At 35.5% G+C, this 10,326-nt stretch overlaps 1 protein-coding gene across 3 annotated transcripts in view; it reads right to left on the reverse strand.

Moving 5' to 3' along the window:
* Positions 1–10,326, reverse strand: part of LOC107706221 (polypeptide N-acetylgalactosaminyltransferase 1-like) — a 111,930-nt gene that overhangs the window by 51,132 nt on the left and 50,472 nt on the right. The window contains exon 2 of one of the 3 annotated variants that reach the window (XM_016509856.1): positions 8,660–8,780. The gene's annotated coding sequence lies outside the window, so the exon portion shown is untranslated. Of the gene's footprint in view, positions 1–3,471; positions 3,498–8,659; positions 8,781–10,326 lie in introns of those variants that run through there. The other 2 variants (XM_016509874.1, XM_016509865.1) reach the window with 2 other exon arrangements.

Genomic DNA, 10,326 nt, shown 5'->3' on the forward strand with positions numbered 1-10,326 from the left:
ATTAAGGTAATCTTTACCGTGCTACTTTATCTGTATTTGATTTTGAATGAGCAGAAATCTGTGAGAAATATAACGACCCAAAGACAAAATAACTGATAAAAAAGCTGTTATATGAGCAACAGCCATGTAGGCAGCGCTGTGTCATATGCCATAGCTGTGCACAAGGTGTTTGTCACAGCTCCAGACTTATTTGTTCATTAATGACGTCATCAGCGACTAGTCGACTTCGACTCGACTTTCATCACATAAAAGTCGACTTCAAAAAATCAGAAGTCATTCAACCCCTAATAGACAGACAGAGAGACAGATGAAAGGAAGATAGAAAGACAGACAGACAGAGGGACAGACAGAATAAATGACAGACAAGCAGACAGACAGAAAGAACAACAAATCAACAGACAGATGGAAAGAACAATAGATAGAATGACAGACAAACACAGACAGACAGACAGACAGAAAGAACAATAGAAAGACTGACAGATGGAAAGACAGGCAGAAAGAACAGACAGATAGAAAGAAAGACAGACAAACACAGACAGATTAAAGAAAGACAGACAGCTGGAGAGACAGACAGAAAGCAACAGACCGAAAGAATGACAGACAGACAAAAAGAATGATAGAACAACAGACAAATGGAAAGAGCAATAGATAGAACAACAGACAAACACAGACGGACAGACAGATGAAAGAAAGACAGATGGAAAGAATGAAAGACAGATAGACAGGCTGATGGAGAAACTGACAGACAGAAAGAACAAAAGACAAATGGAAAGAGCAATAGATAGAAGGACAGATGGAAAGCACGATAGTTTGAATGACAGACAGGCGGAAAGAAAAATAGAATGACAGACAGACAGACATTTAGAGACATAGATATAAACATTATCTAAATTGCATGCCTAATGATCCCTTTTTATTAATGAATTGCAAATTAATCTTTCTCTCTCTATATAAAATATATATATTGTATATATATCTTTACAAAAAACAAGAAAAGGTTCTCAGACAAAATAAACTATGACAACCTATTGAATAGACTGCACATCTGTCCCTCACAACCACATTTTCTTTCATTTGTGAAAAATTCAATATGGCGTCTACGCTTACTACAGTCAAGAGTCCATTTGCACATTCATGCAGGTCTTGACTTCAGTATGACATTGAATTATGCATATTAGATTAGTCCATCCCAAACAGCAGCCAGATAAATGAATTACAAGGCTGATGGCATTACAATACAAATGGGTCATAAAAATCGAACGAGCTGCGCTTTATCAGATTTCAGCTCAACTAACATGCGTGCAAACCGCAGGAGCGCACATCCACGCCGCATTGAAGAACAGCGTGCATGCAGCGGCCAAGCGCTCTGGGCAGAGGTACTAAAGACATCGGAAACAACTCTATTTTTGTCTGACTGAAGTGTGCATATGATCCATGTGTGATGCGATTCACGTCTTTTTCAATTGGTTTGCTTGTCAGTTCAGGTTAAATATGCATCATGCACACTGAGGGATCATATCACAAGATCACATGATTACAATGCTGTTTTCAGTAAGAAGGGTCAAAACTGGGGTAGAGATGAAGGACTAGTTTGTTTGTTTGTTCATTGATTCATTCCAAATTTTTACTTTAGCTTTAATATTTCTTCAGAGATGCTTCTTCTCAGAAAGGATTTTAACATGCCGACAGTGTGTTGTGCTTTAGTGTGTGCTTAGACTTCCAGTGTGGTAAACTCTCTCTGAGAAGTTGCATCAATCATAACAATAAATTCCAAGGCAATTATAGTGACTTAGAATCGCCTGCTGTGAGCAATGATTCTGCTCTTTTGCATAATCTGCAGGTCTATGATAGTCGTGCAATAAAAAGTGTACATATTTAGCCTGTCTATTGAAGAGCTGTGTATTCTTGGATTTAGTCTTGGCTATTTTATAATTGTTCGTCGATGTGCACATACAGATGTGTTTTTGAAATTGTGTAGCAAGTTTGATTCAAATGTTAAATGTTCTGGATAGAAACTCATTAAACTATCTTTCTTATTCATACACACAGTCTTGGCATGAAACTCCCTCAGTGTCAATACTGTACTAAATACCTTGGCATTTAACACACTACATACAATTAGCACTACCACTCAAAAGGACTTTTCCTGCTGCAAAGTGCGCACTTCGCACATCATAGTTTGCACTGGGGGATTTTTCCAATTTAGGGTTTAAAAACTCACAGCTAACACTTCATTGTTTGTGGGTTTGCATGTAGCAGTACAGTGGCAGACTGTTGAAGGGTACATGATACACGTGACTGCTGCATTTCACTAACTTCCTTTTAGGTATCTTTCAGAGGAACAAAGGCAGTCTGGTAGGGGAAGGTCAGGGACATCAGAACATGCTGATTGTGTCACATGGTTAACTGTCTTTAACAGGATTTGAAATAAATATAAAAGCTTATTGTGAAAAGCTGGTGTTTATCAATTGAGTGTTTTTCCAGAAACATCAATATTGAAAATTGAGGAATTACACTGAAGTACATTTGGCATTGTCTCTCAAGAAAAACACTACTGATGCTTTCATTAAACACTTGATAAAAATCACTTCTTATTTGGTATCAGTAAAGCTGTCAAGATTATCTAATCAAACACAATGAATTCATTTCATTAATCAATTCTTTTTTTATGAAAACCACAATGGTTAAAAAAAGTTTAATGTGTCTAATGCACATCTGAATGACCTAAGGCCTTTCACCTTAGATTTTAGTACATTTGCTAAACCATATCTCCTAAATACTGTTCCTCCTGAAGCACTACACAGCAACAAAAACACAACATCACTACATCCCAAACACCTGTAGCACTTCAAACAATCATTTTGCATAAGTGGGGATGAATAGATTTATTGAAATAGATGTGCAAAGTGAACCGACAAAAGAGTCGAAATAAGCTTGCACTAATATTGTAGCTCTAAAATACATTGTAAATAAACTGTAACTAATATATTACATATATGTATGAAGAAATTTATAAAGAAATGTATATTTTTGTTCAGGAAGAACACATTCAATGTGTCAACAGTAACAGCAAAGACATTTCTATTCATCAAAGAAACCTGAAATAAATTATTCCATAAACATATTAAGCAAAAAAAAGATCTTTTTGGACAGACAAGAGTATAACAGAAATACATTAAAATATACAGTTATTTTAAATTGTAATTATATATTTTATAATATTACCGTTTTACTGTATTTTTTTTATCAAATAAACGCAACCTTGGTGAGCATAAGAGACTTCTTAAAAGAACCGAACCCAAACTTTTGAATTGTGGTGTATTGGCAAAAACACTTGAAAGGTGGTTTTCTTTTCTGGCAAACATAAACTCCAATTATCAACAATTCACAAAGCTGTTTTGAAAAAGAGAGGAAAATTAGCACAAAGCCACCTGTAAAAGACATTGAAATACACAACTGAATAAAACTCACATACTGTAGAAACACGAGCCACCTACTGTGAGAGCAAAAAAAAGACTGATATGGACTCCACGTCTGAGAGAAAGAGCGAGAGAGAGAGAGAAAAAGTGAGAAATGTTTGTTTCCTGTAATGATAATTCATCACGTATGCATCACGTCAGAAGAGGTGTTGAAAAATGTTCAAGATGTGGAGGCTTATGACTATGTAATGTGTGTGTGTAATGATAAAACATCAAAAAAAAAAATCCAACTCCGAGCAGGATGGAGCTGCCAGACTTAGTTTCATAATTAACACACAAGCGAGATACGCTCCTGCATAATGAACTCTCTGTGAATGACAGCAAAGGAATCGTGGCTGTTTAACAGACCCAAACCAGTTATCACGGCGAGCTTCAGTGTCCTAATGACTCCTGCAGAGCACGTCCAGCTCCTGCTCTATAGAGACATTCAAACCAGGGTAAAACTTCTGCTATCGGACTTGTGTGGGAGTCATTTCTCTCTGAATCATCTGTCTCGGCTTTTCATATCTGCTTTTTGTGGTTCAGATATTGCATACAATGACAAGGCATAAATGTGTGACAGTAGCTCAGCATAGTGTAGCTTTTACAAGCGCTGTAGCACGACAAAACACTACAGCGCTACTTGTGTTTTATTGTATTGTCTACAGTATGTAGCTATGCGACAGTGAGCTTAGTCAATAATCGAACGCTCTCTTTTATGTGTAAATAACTGGTGCATTTGCAGATATGAAATGTAAGTACATACCTTCTACTTGACTTTTTTGAAAGAAATCTCTTGTTCACCAAGGCTACACTGAAAAAAAAAATTCCACCTACTTCAATTTAAATACATAAGTTCAGTTGCTGCCTTAAAAGTATAATCAAACCGGCTGTACAAGTTCATTCAACTTAAATGATATTAAACTGACTTAAAATTAGTTGAATCTTGTATTAAATAATGAAAAATGGAAAACATTTGCTGATATGATGTTATTTTTACAGTGTACATTTATTTGCTCAAAATATAGTATAAATATTAAAAAAATAATATTTACAAGTGAAATATTATTGCAATTTAAAATGTCTGTTTTCTATTTTAATACATTTTAAAATGTATATATTTAAATGCCATTACTCCAGTCTCCAGTGTCACATCATCCATTAAAAACTATTCTAATATGCTGATTTGCTGCTCAAGAAACATTTCTTTGATCCATCCTTGCTGAATAAAAACAATTATTTATTTTAATAATTTAATTTAATGATTTTAATTAATGATTAATGATTCACTGTGAATCATTAAATACACATTGTCATGATGATTTAAGTCTCACAACTAGGGCTGCACGATATATCGTTTCAGCATCGATATCGCGATGTGCGCATCCGCGATAGTCACATCGCAGGATGTGCGATGTTTAGTATACTGATCGTTATATTTATACTATTTGTTTTCTTTGCTCACACACAGACACGGTGTCTACAGCGGACACGACAGCTGTACAGAGATACCCATTTTAAATAAATTTAGTAGCAGAGCTACTGCAAGGGATTTTCAGTGCTGGAAATCCATTTATCCTTTGTTGAAACTTCCGCGTCGTCGTGGAGAGCGCAGGTCACGGTCGCTTAGCAACGGCAGATGCCACGAAAGCGCAAGCTCCTGAGCGCTTTGGAAAGAAGGAGAAAGCGGTGCAACTGGTGTTTTCCATGCGTTTTTCCATGTGAATGGCCCCAAAGTCTGTCTACACTGGATGCGACAAATCGACCGTTGCATGTCATTTGAACTTTGTGTCAGTACATCATAATGAGAACGAGCATCAGTTTACTGTCGGGGATTTGTCGTGCCACTCGTGCCCGGTGTAGACACGGTGAGAGCCACGCAGATGCACGTGAACACTGATTTCTGTTCACTTCTGCATCTATTTGTGCCTGAAATACTGTGCTCTGCAAGTATCTTTGTAAACACAGTGGCTTATGGCTTAGGTGAAGGGGAACAATTGAGAAAGAAAATGGATGTGTAACATTATATTGGTTTACAGCAGTTTAATGTTCCTGAGGCTTTCTGTGTTATGACTTCTGCGTCTATTTGTGCCTGAAATACTGTGCTCTGCAAGTATCCTTGTAAAACAGTTGCTTATGGCTTAGGTGAAGGGAAACAATTGAGAAAGAAAATGGATGTTTAACAGTATATTGGTTCACAGCAGTTTAATGTTCTTGTTGCTTTCTCTGTTCATGAACGTTAATCAAACAACAAAACACAAAGAAAAATCACTTTATTAGCTTTAACACAGATTTGTTAGATTTAATTTATAGTGAAAACTATGCAGTGTTATTTTACATTTGATTATTCAATTTCTGTACCTGAATACTGTTAGACTTACCTGAAAAATATAAAGCACTGCTTATTTCATTTGTATCTTTGCTCTGTTATTTATCTATGCTTGTAATTTGTTTATTTCCTATGCTGATTTACTCGCCTACAAAATCACCCCAATCATTGATTATTTTTTTTCCAAATAGAGCTATTGAAGTCATCTGATTTTTTTTTTCATATCGCAATATATATCGCAGAAGAAAAAAAATATCGCAATGTGAGTTTTTTCCAATATCATGCGGCCCTACTCACAAACCTTGTTTCATTTCGAAATGAACAGTGATCATATCTTGCAGTTATGTAAGTCTGACGTGGACTCGTCATACTGATTCAAATCGATAGCTCAAGAGTTTGTGAGACTTTCTGAATGATTCATTAACTACCTCATGAAAGTCATTTGTTTGGGTAATACCGGTTGCTATGTATGTTTTGTTTATTTGTGTGCAGCTCAATAGAAAGGCGTGTTTTCTTGCCGTTATTTTAGCAGCACACAGTTTCTTTACACATTCATTTCAGACTGCAAGTTAACCACTGGTGTGTGTGTGTTAGTGTGTGTAGGCCCATAACCAAACGTGATATATATGCAGCATGAAAAATTCCCCTCTGTCCTGACATAGGAAAAACTAATGTCCTTAAATAAACATACTACTAAATCCCAAGTCAGCACTTGAGTAAAGACGGATAGAAAGAAGAAAAGGAGGAGGATGTAGTTGAAGAGACAAATGATTCCCACTTTCCCAAGAATCCCATTGGGCCAACCATATAACACTATAGCAGCATCCATGTTTTAATAGGTCTACAGATCTGCAGTATTACCCAAAATGCAACAATAGTGCACAACGTACCAGTCTAATTTCAGAAACCGGCAGTGAGTGGTGATTTCACCATTTCTCAGACAAAGTGCTGAAGGTGTGGGTGTGTGTGTGTGTGTGTGTGTGTGTGTCAAAAGACTGGAAATAGAGGGCCATAATGAACAGGAAACTTTCAAGGCTTCATGGTACTATTCTCAAAACTGCTAAAAAAAAAAGCTTTCCTACTATTTTGTTTGTTCCTACTATCTAAATCTTATCAAAAATATAGACGATTGACAGGAAATAATGACTGCTCAAAGAAATTGAGGGAGGTTCACTTTGATGCAGAACATCCACACAATGTATGTAATGGCAAATTTGGTGTAGAAATCAGACTGAGGTACAACTGCGCTTCCCCCAAGCCTGTGTTTGCAACTTCCTCTTCCTCTCACAGACGATTACATGCCTCGAGCACAGGCTCTTTCAAACCAGCACAGCTAACAAACTACACACACACACAAAGACTCACGAAAGCGCGAGAAACGGGGTGACGGAGATGGAGGGAGCTGTGATGCAAAAACTGCACCCAATGCAGAAAACAAACACAAATTGATTACCAATGCAAAGCCTGGCAGCAACAGCAAGTACAATTAAATACTTCAATTTGCAATCATTCAGCCATTCTGTGGTGTAACCCAGATCAATATGCATTACTGTCTATTTAAAGTTTAGAGTGCTATACACACACACACACTCACATTATAAACAAACTGCTGAAAATAAAATGACACTTTTCAATTTGGTGTTTCTTCAACTCAGGGAACCTTTTGATTTCATTTGTTTCTTTTTGTTCGGCAAAGATCTCATTAAAACAGACCTGAACCTTTTTATCATCCCCTTATTATTATATTTTGCTACTTTGAATGCCTTATTCAAATACATTTTATAAAACGGATAGTTCCAGTCCCCCTGAAGAAGTACATTGTTTGGCGGAAGAATAATGTTTTTATTAATATCATTACACTTTTGTTTTATTTTGTGAAACCTTACTACGTATATGGAATAACCGTTTTATAAGCCCCAAGAAGCCGTGGTTTACAGTGAATTTATAACTCTGCTTTGCGTTGTGCCTAACTCCCCTTAGCTGTTATAAATTCACTGTAAACCACGGCTTCTTGGAGCTCATTGCTTTATTGTTGTTTGGCTCTTGCTCCACTTTAAATCTTAAAACATGAAAATCCATACAAAAGTGTAAAGTATTACTTCCTACAGATGTAAGATTACAACAATGTAAATAAATAGTGAAATAAACTATTTTAATATTCATTGTGTGAAAATTATTTATGTAATAATAATAATAATAATAATAATTTATGCATTTAGCAGACGCTTTTATCCAAAGCGACTTACAGTGCATTCAGGCTATACATTTTTTACCAGTATGTGTGTTCCCTGGGAATCAAACCCACAACCTTTTGCACTGCTAACGCAATGCTCTACCACTGAGCCACAGGAACATATTTTACATATTTATGTAAATTTTTAAATGACGACTGACCCACATTGAGGCATTACTTCCATAACACAAAATAAGATGGCATGTCATTTAAAATTAAGCTGAAAATTTGTTAAATTGGAAAAAAATTTTTTTACTAAAAATATTTTGTAATCGTGTGGATTTTTAATACATAGAATTTTAGCTGTGAAGCTAAACTTAGCAAGCCAATAAACACAACATCACTTGAGATGCGGTAAAAAGGAAATTTTGATTATTTAAAACTGCAAAAAGAATGTTTCCAATTACGTAAATCGTAAACTTAAAAAAAAAAAAATCCATCACATTACACGGGGAAGGACTACAATAGTATTCTTTGCTTTCAGGCACTGCAAGTATGCAAACTCCTTCATTGTCACGCTAAATTAATCATGCATTGTGAGTAAAACTGAGCTGACATTAATTCACACTTTGTATAATAAAGAGACTACCCATAATCACATAATGACAAAATGCTGTCTGCTGTATATTCAGTGCATACCTGTTGAGCTGAGGTCAGAGTGTGTGAAGGAAGACGGTCTCGTATCCTACAGCGCAGGGGCTCCAGACGAGGGGAGGAGCTTGAGGTCCCGCCACAGAAACCTGTTACTCACGCATGCTCCCTGTAACATACAAAGACAAACGTTAGAGAGATTAGACCGTGCAACAGTAACACTACAGTAAGAGCATTTAATAGTGACAGGCTGCTATACAGAGGCTATCACATTGGCTGACAATTCTTGTGAATTATCATAAATCTACAGCTTTGTCAGTGAATAATGCACATTTGTTTAAGTGTTGAGTAAATATTATTAAAAAAAGAATTAATCTAAATTAATCAGTTATTTCTGCAAGTACACTGGGGTTCAAAAGCCTTGTGTGCAATCTTAAATCCACGTGTGAAAATGCTATTTTTGTAATTTAATGCCATTTTTAAATCAAATTTGTATTCAAATATAATATAAATGTAAATTAAAATGAAGTTTAAATTAATATACAAATTTTAATGTCATTGCTTGTTTTAAATTCTTTAAAATACAAATGCTGTAGGCTACATATTATTTTTATACATATTATTTGAGTTCAAGTTCAGTCCCAGATTAATCCTATAATTTTGATATATATACATACACATATCCATTTACATATATATATATATATATATATATATACACGCCTATATATCTACATCCTATATATCTACATATAAACAGAGCGATAGAAGTTAAATACAAATAAAACACATGCAATAATTTTCAGTTCTAACCAAAGCCACATTTACTGCATAACACTTTAAATAAATATATTTATAATATTTAATACAAACTATTACACTAAATAATTAAATATCAATTGCATGTTGTTTGTCAGTTTTACTCAGAAAGTAATGTACTTTGTAATGGATGTAGGGCCTAATCCATTTTCACCAGTATGATGTGGATAAAATTACTCTGCTGTACAAAACAAGTAAGTAACTTTGGATAAAAGCATTTGCTAAATGACTAAATGACTAAATGCAAATGCAAATGTAAATGTAAAATGTAAGTAAACAACTCAGACACTCAAAAATCGTCACTTTTAGTCACATCCAAATCAAAATGAAGTTGCAATGACTTGAAACAAGAAATGATCTATAAGTAAGCCAGTTTTTAGCAAATAAATTCAATGTACACCCCTGTGCCACCACCATCTATACAATCAATCGTAGGGCTGGGTAAGAAATATCGATATCTAGATATTAATCGATTCTCACTTTTAAGGAACGATATCGATTCTTAAATCCCAAGAATGGATTAGTGTAGCCTGTTTTAATGGAAGGAACACTGAAGGGTACTTCCCATCCAATAAATCGCAATAAGCATTGTACTTTTAATATGAAACAAAGTCTCAGATTTCAAATTCTGTCCATTGTATTGCAGTATTTAAACAATAAATTCCGTTTTGGCGCTGTTTAATGTGGAGTGACAGATCGCTGTAGCGCCTCAGATCAACAGACGCAGCAGCGCGAGGCGCACGTGAACTGATCGTCTCCTCCACATTAATACCAGTTTCAGCACAAAATAAACATGACTAAACATCCGAAGGTAAGTTAAAAGAAAGAATACAACTTTACAATCCGTATCCTGTCTCATGTAATCGCTCAATCAGTGTTTCAGCCGCACAAAGACG

Source organism: Sinocyclocheilus rhinocerous, unplaced genomic scaffold, assembly GCF_001515625.1.
Source record: "Sinocyclocheilus rhinocerous isolate Xijiao unplaced genomic scaffold, SAMN03320098_v1.1 scaffold1333, whole genome shotgun sequence".
NCBI lineage: Eukaryota > Metazoa > Chordata > Actinopteri > Cypriniformes > Cyprinidae > Sinocyclocheilus > Sinocyclocheilus rhinocerous.